The following is a 14051-nucleotide window of genomic DNA, read 5'->3' as shown; positions in this document are numbered from 1 at the left end:
AAAAGGGAAAACTTTACTGGGGGGAGAGGACACAGAATAAACTTGGGAAAGCCAGTAATAATCAATCAACAATATATGTAATAATTATAAGAAGACACACTTTCACACATGCACGCCAGGGGGTCTTGATAATAGTTTTAAATTTAGTCCTCCTCTTGCAGTGTGACTGCTCAATCAGGCAGCGTGTTCCGGCAATAGCCACTTCCCTCCTCCCTATCCCCCACTATACCTCCACTTACTGTTTGTTGTCCAGGGTTGGCAGAGTCCAGAGTTCAGGCAGGTCCATATCCAGCACCAAAGAGAAGTGCTACTTGATCAGCTCTGGGGGCTGTACCACCTAGCCCAGCTGCAGTGAGAGCAGCTTTATTAATTGGTAGGTAGGGAGGCCTTCATCAGAGTTCCTCAGCTATGCTTCTGCAGCTTCAGCAAAAGGCACCACCACAACACGATCAGCTATCTTGCCACCCGCGATACACTTCCACCACTTATCCTCTTGCTTTTTAGCTCTGTCCAGGCTCTGCTCCGCAACCATTACAGAAAGTGGTTTTGGCTATGGTGAACTCTCATCCCAGGCACATTTGATGCAGTTTTCTTGCTCTTTTGCTATCTGACAGGAATAATGATGTTTTATTACCTCAAACTTGAACCTTAACTTAATTTTGACCAAAATGCCCAAATTGTGACTTAACAGATATGCAAATGAGACCTGGCCCATTCAGTTGTTCCCCCTTGCTCACCAACAGATAGCTCCCTTCCCTATAGGGAGGCCGGTCGTCTAGTTTTGAAGCTCTTTTTGGGTGGTTTGTCCCCCATCTAGTACTGAGACAAAACCAGACGTGGATTTGTCCGGTAGCAGATGGTGGATGCCGTTTTTAAGAGCACACTGCTCCACCCCCTCCAGCGTGATCTCACAAGCACCAAATTTGTAAGGTCACACTGGCAGGGACAGGGGTCCCACAAGCAGGGGGAGGCCCATGCTGTTCCCAGAAGTACTGGAATATCCAGTATTCGGGGAATGCATAAGTGGCCACCCTACTCCCCTATGGAGCCTCTGTCCACCTGGATGTTCTGAAATAGCTCTGGGGTGATCTTCCTCAACAGGTGTCAATAGAAAGCTCTCTATTCCCTAGGGCTTTAGGCCATGGGGCTTACATAAACAGTAGGTAATACTCAGCAAAGAGATGTGACAGAGGTCAGTATAATAATAAAAATATAAGTTACTTAGGTAAGTAGTAGATCCCTTCCCACTTGAATGTAGCTGTTTTTCTTCAGCCCAAAAGTAGAGTTATAATAAAATACTAATACCTATCTGTTAGCTAGCACTTTTCATCAATAGATCTCAAAGCACTTTACGAGAGTCATTATCCCCATTCTACAGCTGGGGACAGTGAGGTGAAGTGACTTATCTAAAAGTCACCCAGCAAACAAGCTGCAGGACTAGGAATAGAACCTCCCATCAATTAGTGCAGTAGCCACCAGCCCACCTTGCCTCTATAAAAAACTTTAATAGTAGCAAAAATGCTTATTGGGAAGTTGTGTACTGATCTAAATGCAAATACTAGATGGTATTAACTAGCAGCCAGGATCATCTATCTTTATTCTTGTCAGGATTATTACATCTGTACTCACAGACTGCTTTTAACTTTATAGTTTGTGCATTTTTCCATGTATTGGAAAAGGCTTAAAAGTGAGGCCCTAACCATTGTATTTATTGGAAATACTACAGGTGTTTCAAATGAGTAGGAATATTATAGTTGTAGGGCCAGTCCCCCAGTGGATATAAATCAATCTAGCTCCGCTGACTTCAATTGTGACTTTACCTCCCATGAGAATATGTCCCAAGTGTCTTGGCCACATGCCCATCTTAAATAATTACCACCTGCTTCCCTAAAATGCCCTCTGCAGAATATGTTGAATATAATGTTCATCTCCATTTCCCACCCTAAACTGTAGTACAATGTTGCTAAGTTGTATTAAACATTTGCTGTGTTTCACTCCAGAGGAGGTTGAATTCCTTATTGTATAGTTTGTGTAACAATTTAAGTTTGTTAAGGCTGTTTGGGATACTTCAAAATGAAAGGTGGTGCATAATGATATTATTATCAAAACAACTTGACTGACTAAGAAATTTGACTAACTAGGTAATAGTAATGTTAAAAATATGGTAGAAAAACAGTAGTATTTTTCTCTGGCTTTAGCGAAACCGTTAAACACAGCTTTCTCCCTCCAAACTGAGCTGCGTGTGAATGTGTATAGTAGCACTCTGCAAATATTTTGCTTCTTTTTTATACTAATGTCAAAACACCCATGTGTAATTCTAGAAATTATGCATCACTTACAATGTCAAACATATATTTCACATCTGATTTCAGCTGACGTTTAATATCCCTTTAGAGTGGCTTGTTTGGGCTGCATTTATAAGAGGGATTTGATATTTATCTTTATTTTTAAAACTTTTTTCCCTTTATTACTGAACCTGCTCTTGAAAGCGGTCTCAAAAGGCAGCAGAAATTAATAGTAATGAGGTCATTTAGCTAGAGAGGGGTTCCTTATCATGCTGACTTTAAGTTCACTTTTCAGTAAGAGCTCTCGCACATTATTTTAACGTTTTGCTTTTGCAATGTGTTAAGCACAGTTTTTCACTAAAATAAAGTTTATGGGCTATGGACAAAAAGGAAAGGATTATATTATACAAAAATTTTAATCTTTCAGCTACAGCAGTAAAGTAGGTTTGTACAGCTTCTTCTTCATCTTCTAGAGCAGTGGTTCTCAAAGCCGGTCCGCCGCTCGTTCAGGGAAAGCCCCTGGCGAGCCGGGCCGGTTTGTTTACCTGCTGCGTCCGCAGGTTCAGCCGATCGCGGCTCCCACTGGCCGCAGTTCACTGCTCCAGGACAATGGGGGCTGCAGGAAGCAGCGCGGGCCGAGGGATGTGCTGGTCGCCCTTCCCACAGCCCCCATTGGGCCCGGAGCGGCGAACCACGGCCAAACCTGTGGACGTGGCAGGTAAACAAACCAGCCCGGCCTGCCAGGGGCTTTCCCTGAACAAGTGGCAGACCGGCTTTGAGAACCAATGTAGCTCTACCCTTATGCTATGTCTACATGGCAGCATGTAGAGTACAGGCACTACACATGTAGCTACATGACACGGAGAAAGGCAGGCTTCAGCCACACACCTCAGTGAAAGGTTCCAGCAGTGGAGAGGCCACAGAGAAAAGCTCTGTGAGCGTGGAGAGGAATGGCTGAGGCAGCAGGGAAAGGGTCCAGCAGTTGCAAGCTGCCAACTCCTTTCCCTGCTGTAGGGTGACCAGATAGCAAGTATAAAAAACTGGGATGGGAGTGGGAAGGGGGTAATAGGTGCCTATATAAGAAAAAGCCCCCAAAATCGGGACTGTCCCTATAAAATTGGGACATCTGGTCACCCTACTCTGCTGTCTCCTATCTGCCAGAATCTTTCTCTGCTGACTCCCCCATGCCGGAGCCTTTCCCAACTGCTGGTGTCTTTCACTGGGGTAGGGAAAGGTTCTGGCAGCGGGAAGGCAGAGGGACACTACAGTGCTAAAAATAGCAGTGTGGATGTGGGAGGCCCTTCTTGGGCACAGAGAGAGCTGTGTAGGGTGTACAGCCTGGGGATGCTGGCATGTGGGGCACTCCACTCACCTAAGCCATGTCTCACCATGCTGTTTATACCCATGCTAGCTGGGCATGCAGTGACTGTACTCTATATGCTGCCCTAAGTGTAGATGTAGCCTTAGTTAGACCCCAATCCAGCAAAGCACTTGAGCATCACGATTCCTAGACATATTGCCTCTATGACGTTAATAGAAATAAAAATAGTTTTGGTCAGTCAAAGTAAATTGATGTAACTCTAAATACACCCGGGGAGCAGAACTTTGGATTCTGAAGGCCCCATTTTTGAAGTAATTGCTTTTCTGACCACAATTGCACTTTAATGTAGTGGGTGCTACCTGTATCTGCTATCAACAATGTCTCATACACCCCACTAATAAAGAGTATGATCTATTTTTAATGTGTAGGGTTTGGCTTTCTTGCTTGAAGGAAGTTATAACAGAGTGTGTTACTACCAGGCACGATAAAATGATGTGTTTCATAAGTAATAGATTGTGCATATTAAGGGCTAATCCTCAAGTCCTTAGTCAGACAAAAGTCTCTGTGATTTCAATGGGAATTTTGCCTGAGTAAGGACTGAGACCCAGATCCTCATTCGTATTCAGGTACCTAACTCCCATTGAAATCAGTGGGAGTTAAGTGCCTAAGTATCTCCGGGCCTGCCTCCCCACCTCCCCAGTACTATTCCTCCTGTTTGCCATTAGAAGATACCTTTAAGCTTGTATGCTACTCTAATAGTGCTCTTGTTAAACTATAGAGCAATCTGAGTTGTTTTATGCATTATGTTATATTGTGGAAACATTAGTAATCAAATAAATGTGAATTTGGCTTTCTGGCACTTAGAAGAAGAAGAAAAATTCACTTTGAACTCTAAATTATTTATGACACTCAAAGAGACACATGGTAAATAACAGGAAAGCGTGAGAAATCAAATGCAGATTGTGGTATTTGGTTTTGTCTTGCCATCTTTAACCATTGCATTCCCACAACAGGCCCAGTGAATCAACTGTGTCTTTTGGACCCCTCTCCTGAAGGAATTAGAAATCAGCAGAAATAAATGAAGCTGTCTGCAAGTGACAGCTACAAAGGGAAACCCATGGAAAAAAAAGTGCTCCTGTGAGCAGATGATAAAGCAGATGCTGTAAAACAACAGGGGGGTAGCACCATTTCTTCTCCAGAATTGATGATCGTTTGATAAACAGCCAGTCATGCTCCTGGAAAATCCTGTCCATCAGTGCATATCAGTACAAATTAATGATGACATGTCCTGATTAAACTTGCTGTGCTGTGAAATCCATTGCATTATCTGCATGGCAGTAAATGAACAAATGCTCACAGGAAAAAAAACCCCACACATCTCAGGTTAGGGCCAGAGTCCTAGCTGCCTGTGGTGAAGTAGGTGTTTAACTTGCAAAATAAATCTCACACTGCAGGTTTTATAGGCAATAGATTTTGTTTTTAATATCAGGAAATCCTTAAACTTTGCATCATGAACTACAAATACTCTGACAGTGGCATCTCTGTACAATTATAGCACGTCAAATTCAGAGGTCCTGATTCAAGTGTTTTCCCCATCCATCACCAGAGCAAAGTCTCAAAGAAGCCAATAAGCCTGAATCTGGTCTCATGCTGGTGAGACTCAAGTGAAGAGCTGTTGAAGTCCATGGAGTACAAAACTGGTGAGAGATCACATTTTGGCCCAGTGAGAAGTTTGCCTAAGAACTAAGTAAATGCTGAGTAAAGTTCGCAGAACTCAGCTGAATAGGATTAATTTAGAGTGACCATGGAAAACCAATAAATATAGACAGGAATAGCCAAAGACAGATACTCATGCCAAGCATGGAGTTGTTTATTTTTATTAAGATAAGGTAGAGTCCTTTCTAAAGTCTTCACTTCAGGGGAAGAGTTAAGTCTTATTTGTTTAGGCTTTAATTTGATTGGGCTTTTTCTCCATCTATAAAGTGGGGACAATGATACTTATCTCCTTTGTAAAGTGCTCTGTAAAGCACTTTGAGATCTATTGATGAAAAGCACTATCTTAAAGCAAAGTATTATTTTAAAATTAAATCCACAAATTTTACAGTATTTCAATTTACAAAAACATCCGATGTACAAGTGACAAATAATTCTCCATCCAGTTGAATGAGCTGGGCTGTTCAATGAAAAGGCAAGCTGAACAGAAGGCCTCTTCCAGAAAAGGAAAATTAGATGTTAAGGGCCAGATTCTATCACCTGTACTCATTTTGAATTCAATAAGTTTACTGTACAGGAGGCAGAATCTGGATCTAGGGGTCCAATTCTGCCCTCACACAGTTGCAGCCCCCATTAATATCAATGGTGGATTCATGCAAGATATGGCAGAGTTGGTCTTTTCCAGGGCAGTTCTGTTTTATTTTACTTTATTTACACAAAATATTCCAGATCAGATTCCAATCTCATTTACACCAGTGTAGACCTGGATTAACACTATTGTACACTGCAGTAAATGAGATCATAATATAGTCCATCTGCTGTAATGGAGCTGTGCCTATCCAGATTTAGGGCTACACTGTAACTTTACAATCTTCCCTGACTAAGGGAAGGTGCGTTGCTACCCTGGACCAGACCAAGGCAATTAGGTCGGTATAACTACATCACTCAAGAGTGTGAAAAATCCACACCTCTGAGGCTACGTCCTCACTACGGGGGGGGGGGGGTCGATTTAAGATATGCAAAGTAGCTGAATTCGACGTATCTGAGCCGACTTACCCCGCTGTGAGGATGGCAGCAAATAGACCTCCGTGGCTCCCCCGTCGACGGCGCTTACTCCTACCTACGCTGGTGGAGTACAAGCGTCGATTCGGGGATCGATTGTCGCGTCCCGACGAGACGCGATAATTTGATCCCCAAGAGATCGATTTCTACCCGCCGATTCAGGGGGGTAGTGAAGACGTAGCCTGAGTGACATAGTTAAACTGACCTAACACTGTCTACAACCGCAGCCCACCTCTTAGGGAGGTGGATCACCTACACTGACAGGCGAACCCTTTCCTTCGGCCAAGGTAGTGTCTTTACTGAAGAGCTACAGCAGCACAGCGATGGCATTTTAAGTGTAGACAAGCCCTTAGTTTCTGTGTGGGGTCTGTAAATTCCATCACAGCTCCCTATGCAGTGAATGGGGAGGGATACGTGGTTTAGAATGCAATCCACTAAAGCCAGCAGACTGGGCAGGGAGCCACCTAAGCTGGCCAATGGGAGATGCAGAGGAGAGGGGTATGTGTTAAATCCTACTGCTCTGATGGAGTTAGGTGCCTAAGTTCAGGCTGTAGGGAGGCACCTATCTTTGCTAGTGATCCGTGAAAGAAACCCCTCTCCTGGAGTCAGGCAGCTTAGGCACCTAAAACAGCTAGCAGAGGAGATGCCTGCCTAATAATTTTTAGGCCAGTGGTTAGCACACTCATCTGGGATGTGGGAGAGCCAGGTTCAATTCCCCCTCTGCCTGAGAAAGGATTTGAAAAGGGGTCTCACACGTCTCAGGAGCCTGCCCTAATGAATAAGCGATGGGGTATTCTAATGTGGGGCTCCTTCTATCTCTCCTGTTTAAGCTGTTACACTGTGTATAAATATTTAGAGTCATGTCAGAGAGAGAGAGTGAGCGTGACTGACTGTGTACTCCAGCGGTAAGGGCACTGAGATGGAAGACCAAGGCTCCAGGCCCCCTGCTCCAATCACTCTTTAAATATTTACACACAGTGGAACAGCCTCAACAGGGGAGATTGAAGGAGCCCCGTAACAGGATATCCCATAGCTCAGTGGTTAGACTAGAGCACTCTCCTGAGAAGTAGGAGACCTCTGTAGAAATCCTCTCTCCCACTCAAGCAGAGGAGAGACCTGAACCTGACTCTCCCACATCCCAGGTGAATGCTCTAACCAGTAGGCTAAAAGACTGCCCCTCCTCCTGCAGCCAGATTTTGAATTGGACTCAAGTCTGTAGGTAGCCTCTGAACATGCCTACTGGATTGGGCCCTGCACGCAGGACAGGTGGATGAATGCCTATGTTCCCCGCGTTCATGGATTGCTGTGGGGCTTAGGCAGGAGATAGGTGTCTGGACACCTAGAGTGAGGCAGCAGTGCGCATGCTCAGAGGCAGAAACCTGACCTTGAAAACTTCGGTGCTGAGTGAATTTAAGTGCCTACAGGGTGTGACAGGAATTTTGTGCATCACAGTAAAGCCTAAAACTGGGATTTAGGCACCCGGTAGTACCTTTGTGGATCTGAGTCTTACTCGTCCTTAATCCTCGAAATGGAGGAATAAGGGCTGTGACAATATAGGGGGAGGTCAGTGGTGCAAGTAGGATGCTCCGGCCCGGTCTGCCACACCAGTAAGATAGCTATAGCCGGTACTCTGTACCGGAAAGACACAGGAGGAGTAGAACATGGGGCCACCAGGCAGCCCCACATCAGCAGCTCCTCTGGAGCAGCTGTACTGCCCCCAGCCCTGACCTCCCGTGGGGCTGCTGTACAGACCCCAGACAGGACTCAGAAGACACAGCTGTGTGGAAGGGCTGGGGGCAGTACAGCCGCACTGGAGGAGCTGCTGGCGTGCCACTGCAGTTCCGGACAGCCCTGCTACAGTTCAGAAGTCTCCGGCGCAGTGGGAGGAGGACAGAGCCCCCCCAACTCCCAGATAATATGGGATGGATCATGGGGAGGGGATAGGGAGGGGATGGGGGCCCTGGACTATGGGCGAGGCAGGGAGGAGTCACGTCGGGGGGGTCATGCGGGGAGGTCACGTGACCCCCCTTTCGCTGGTGCCCCCCCTTTGTCTCTCCCCCATGAGTGCAGCGTATCGGTAAGAAATGAATTGTACTTGCACCACTGGGGGAGATCCTCACTTCTGCTCCAGCCCCAGTGCCCCAGATTGGTGTAACCTATCTTCAAAGCCCAGAGGTGCCGACTCTGTGATTTTCCTGGGGGTGCTTGACCCCTGCTTCGCCCCAGGCCCTGCCCCCACTCCACCCCTTCCCTCAAACTCCTGCCACCGCACTGCCCCTTCCTGCCACCGCACTGCCCTGCTTCTTCCCTCTCCGTTCTGCCCCCTCCCCCAAGTCTGCCCTGCCCCTCCCATTCTCCCCAGCACCTCCTGTACACTGCTGAGCAACTGACAACCAGCAGGCGGGAGGCACTGGGGGGGAGGAGGGAGGCTGATGGGAAGAGCTGAACTGCAGGGCTGCTGAGCATTCACCTTTTTTTTCCCCATGGGTGGTCCAGCCCCTGAGCACCCACGGAATCAGCGCCTATGTAAAAGCCCTAGTCCAGCTTGGGAAGGTTTCCCTGAACACAGGCACTGTGGAGTACAGCTGTCAGGCTGTCTTCTGAGGACCCCTTCACAAGTCCTGGCATGGGGGCATGTCAGGAGTGGGACCACAACAGACAGCGCTGTGGAGGTCCCAGGTAGTGCAGCAGCCCATAGGGCAACTGAAGGAGATGGCAGTAAGTTAGACAGCCTAAGTTATGCATGGGCCACTGCTCCTCGAGCAGCCCAAGATCCAGAAGGCACAGAGGAGGCTTAAAGCCACCATAGCCCTGCCTTCCGCCTGCTGCGAGTTCTTTGTTGTTTAGCAGCACAACACAGAATCTCACCTTTAGCCCTTAGACTCTCTCAGCTACATAAATGCAAGGCAGTGGATAATACCAGCTCCAATGTTTTTTTCCTTCCACGTGGGCTTCAACCTAATTTTTCATTATTTCTGAAATACAAGTTTTAATTAAAACCACCCTCCATTCAATGTGCTGCACTTCAGCTCTGTTGCAAATAACATATTAATTTCCCCTGACTCCAAGTAATCTTACTCTGTTTTATCCTGTTAACATCATGTCCTGGCAAACACCAATGGGAAATAACAGGTGTTAGTGGGAGAAACAACAGAGGCAGCTTATTGGGAGTTACAACAAACTTTGCTCCTTGTTATTTGTCCCCATTTTTAATATTTTTTTATTCTTGCAAACACCCTCCCTCTCAAGTCCTGGCTTGTGCCTTATACACACAGCTCCCCAGTGGGGTGATCCAGAGCCACACCACCTCAGAATACTCCCCGCGCGGTGCGGGGAGGGGGAGCACAACCGTTACTACACTGTCAAAGGAGGCAGCACATGTTCCCTTCTGGAACTGGCCAGCACTGCCTGTTACTGTGGAGGGAATGAGGCCAATCTATGGATGCCTCTTTGCGACCCCTTCTGGGATGCCAAACCCCATGCAGTCCTCAAGCTCTCACCTTTTGTGGGGGTAACACGGTGAGAGGAGACTCCTTGCACCTGTCAACACTGGGCACCTGCCAGCCAAAATCAGAACCATTAAAAGTAATCCCTTGGCCATTCAGTTAAACCTGGGGTTAAGCTTTTTTGACAGGTTCTTTGTGCCTGTATCGGGTATCTTGGAGCATGTCTGCTCACCCTTTGCAAGAATGAAGCATGCACTCCCCTTGCCAGATCCCCTATCTGAGGCATGCAAGGAGCGAGTGGAGCAGGAGTTGGCCTTGCCCTAACCTTCAAATTTGGGGAAACTACTGATGCAGCTGGCTCTGGACTCATGCTTGAGATTTGATGAAGGGCACAGTGTTGGCCCAGCTCTTTTGGGTCTCACTCCAATTAAAGTTAGTAGGAGTTTACCATTGACTTAGTGGAAGCAATGTTAGGACTTCTGCGTGCATAGCTCCTTCTAATGACAGGGAGGATGAGAAAGGCTTGGGCAAAATTCCATCCAAAGTTCATATGGAAAGAAAAATACTCAGAATATTTGAAAATTGCCATCTTAGCCAACACACCGAGGATGGAACCGAGGGCCCCGAGAGCTAAAAGCATGATCTACAAGATGCATTAAAGCCGAGCTCTGTAGCTAGACTCATAGCCCCTGCTAACTGGGCACAGAGGTAGACCTGTAACACACACCCAGCAGTGGGTTACAAATATATTTGCCAAACAGACACTGAAGGTACAAGAAAGGGATCCATGGGAAACATCAGCCGTTCTCACTCTCTGAAAACTAAATCCATATTATTAAACAAGATTCTCAAGTCCCTGGCACTTCATTGCAGCACTAGTAATGGGTGACATTGGAAGAAGTCAACACCATTATAAGCACTTAGCTGACTTTGCCTATAACGTTTCTTTGGCCAAGGAGTAAGGACAGTGGCTTTTTCCTCGTGTGTGGGAAGCAGCTGCTGTTCTTTATTTGGAGAATGTGTCTGGAAAAAAACAATCACCCAAGCACCATACATATGGTTTACTATAATATTCTATCCCACGTTATTAATTCACAACCTAATAACCTTGAAATGAATAGTAAGTACCGGGAATGGAACTGGTACCTTAAGATATCAGAAGCGTAAAGAAATACACTGGTTGCGCCAGGATGAAAAAACAGCAGTCAGAGTGCATACGTAAGTATTATGGTAAATGAGAGGCTGTATGTATATACATAATCATGAACACAGATGCTGCTCAAGGGAATCTGTCACCTTAGGCAACACTTTTTGTGCTGCCCCCCACGCCACTCAAATCTGGCCTGGCCGCCCCTCTGTCATGACAGAGAGAGGCCAAATCTGAGCAAGTGGCTTTGTGACCTAGCCCATAGGGTTGCAGCACCACTGATCATGATGGAGGGGCGGCTGGGCCAAATCTGTAGCCCTAGGCAGCTGCCTAACTTCCTGATAGCCAGAGCAGCCTCCGATGAATATTTTGTGAGCGAGAGTTTGTACGAATTTTGCACAGCCCTTACATATTGCACACTAAATCAGGGTTTGCACATGTCTGGCTCTCTGGTGTTTCTGTATAGCACCTAATATCTCTGTCCTATATAACCACTGACTATTGGCCTGACTCACCACTGCGTTACTGCTGTTTTAAGCATATAAGACTAGGAATCCAGCAACTGCAGCTACTCTAGGCAGAAATAATCATGGAGGGAGTGGGTTGTAGATGGGACTGTGTCTGGCCAGAGGATCGTCTGGGCATACTGGACATAATGCTGTTTTGGCTGCACCAATATGGTTCTGTTTAGGGACCCTTAAAGCAAAGATATAGAATTTGACCCCAATTATACCCTGTAGAACACATAAGAGCTAAAATACCATGGGTGATATCCTGGTTACAATGGAATCAATGGGGATCTCGTCATTGACGTCAGTTGAGCCAGGATTTCACCTCATGTTCCTATTTCACCACTACATTAGTCTTGTTTTAATCAAGGATATGACATCTGAGCCCTGTTTTACAGAGCTATGACTTAGGGTCACATTCTGTACCATGCCTTTAAGTGACCTCAAGTGGGTGCACCTTGGTGCAGCAAAAGCAGCATGGTGCACAATATATTTAGCCTGCTGCAGGTCGACATACCATTCACCCTGTCCATGCTTGCTAGAGAGACCTTGCAGAGGGATCTCTGCGAGTTTTAGAGGAATCTGAATTGGGCAGAAAGCTTTCAGTCCTCACTCCCGCTGCTGTGTGCGAGTTTGCTATGTGCAATGCCCTCTCCAAAATGTACCGGTCACAAGGTACAATGAAAGCATCAAGAGTACACGCACCCTACTGATTAGTTGGGTAGAGTTCACATTTGTTGCAAATTAATACCGAGTTCAGCTGGGAATGATGATACTTCAGCCTTCTGTGGCATCTCTTAGATCTCCACAGCCACATGTGGCCAGACAGTATTATAGGGTTCTTGGGACCATATTTTACTGCACTATTCACTTTTCAAAAGTGCATATCTTGTAGGAGTCATCAGTGTCATTGTCTCTCCAAATGGACATATACAGGGATAGTCATTAAAAGTAAGCATTTACCAACCCATATGGCAGTATATTTGAGAGAGCAAAGTACGTCCCCTATACTCTGAGTATGAAGTAACAGTGGTATCTCTTTTTCACACTATTGGCAATTTCTCATCTATCTAGGTTCTTATACTTTCAGTGCATGAATTATCAAAGTTTAACAAGTATCCAGGGTTCTAATGTTTTTGTTGTTTCCTGTGTCAAACTACTACTTTTCTGCGTGCTCTCAGCTACTCTATTATGCCATTACTGTTAAAAAACATTGTTATTGCTTTGACTAGCTATCATATTATGAGATATCTCTATAGTCAAACCAATAGGGAACAACTGGCATTTGCCATAAGTTATATTTTTATCCAAGATTCAGAATGCAGCCTAAGGGAAAACTATAAATTATTTCACATGGACTAGGAGCTGAACTCTGTGGCAGAGAAAGCAGTTGTGTCCAATATAGCAATAGGATTCCCATCAGAAGGAACAGAGCCTTGTCTTGCATTAAGGGGACATAACATTTTCTCAGAGATCCATTAACCTTATTCCAGCCTAGTCATCTCCTGTCCCACAACAGTAAAAACAGGGCTGCTGAATGGCTTTGCCCGGTGTCCTAAAGCGATGACAAATCTAGGTAACCATTCTAACATTAAACAGTGCTAATGATACAGCCAGCAGAAGAGAAATGAGAAGAAAAATTAAGCAACCATAAAAATGTTAGGTCACCCTTAAGCGAATGGACACACTCTCATATTAGCTAACAAGAAGTAGTACCTCATTAATTCACACGAAAGACCCACTGAGCCCTGGAGTTTATACAATTCTGATTTCAGGAGAGTAGTAACTGCTCAGATTCACTTGCAACCTCAGCAGCATTCAGACTTACAGCTGAAGGGAAGCAATTAGCTTAGCAATGATGCTCATTGCCTGCCTCATTGGAATTAAAACATACAAATGAGCAGGGTGCCACTGTTGATACCATTAACTAGTCATCCCCCCCCCCCCTTTAAACTGTCTGAATTTAAGGGGGATAAAATGACAGCCCTGGAGACTGAACTCTTCTACCAAACAGGTAGAACCTGGATGGTAGCAGCAGAGAGGCCACAGAGGGTGAGGTGGGGAGCAATGCTCCCCTCTGCTTCTGACACATTTGGTAAAATTGTGTCCCCTGGCTAGTAGTGCTGCTGCAGCCCGAGGCAGCCCAGTGCCACACCTGTAGGTCTCCTCCTTCTGCCCACAGAAATTGGCAGCGGTAGAGCAGCTATTGTTGCTGGCCAGTGGGGGTGCTGCTGCCTCTGCAGGGCTACCCACTTGCTGCCTGGGTTGGGAGGGGATGCTGGCCCTGGGGTTGCCATGGGGGAAGGGAGAATACGAAGGAGCTGGCTTTGGAGGTGCTGCTTGCGGGGAGGCAGCAGTGGTGGCCTGGGGAATGGCGCTGCCACTGCCAGGCCTTTTTCACTGCACAGCCTGCGCAGGCCCCACCCAGGAGCCCAGACTCTGCCACCATCTCCTAGTAATGCCTGAGGCTGTGCAGGGCAGGGCTCAACTGGCTCAGTCCCAGGTATCTGGGAAAGGCCCAGCCCTGGCACCAAGGGCGCTAACGTGGAGTGAAGTGATGGCACAGAA

This window comes from Emys orbicularis, chromosome 2 (assembly GCF_028017835.1).
Source record: "Emys orbicularis isolate rEmyOrb1 chromosome 2, rEmyOrb1.hap1, whole genome shotgun sequence".
NCBI classification, from domain to species: domain Eukaryota; kingdom Metazoa; phylum Chordata; order Testudines; family Emydidae; genus Emys; species Emys orbicularis.
This window is presented reverse-complemented; position numbering follows the sequence as displayed.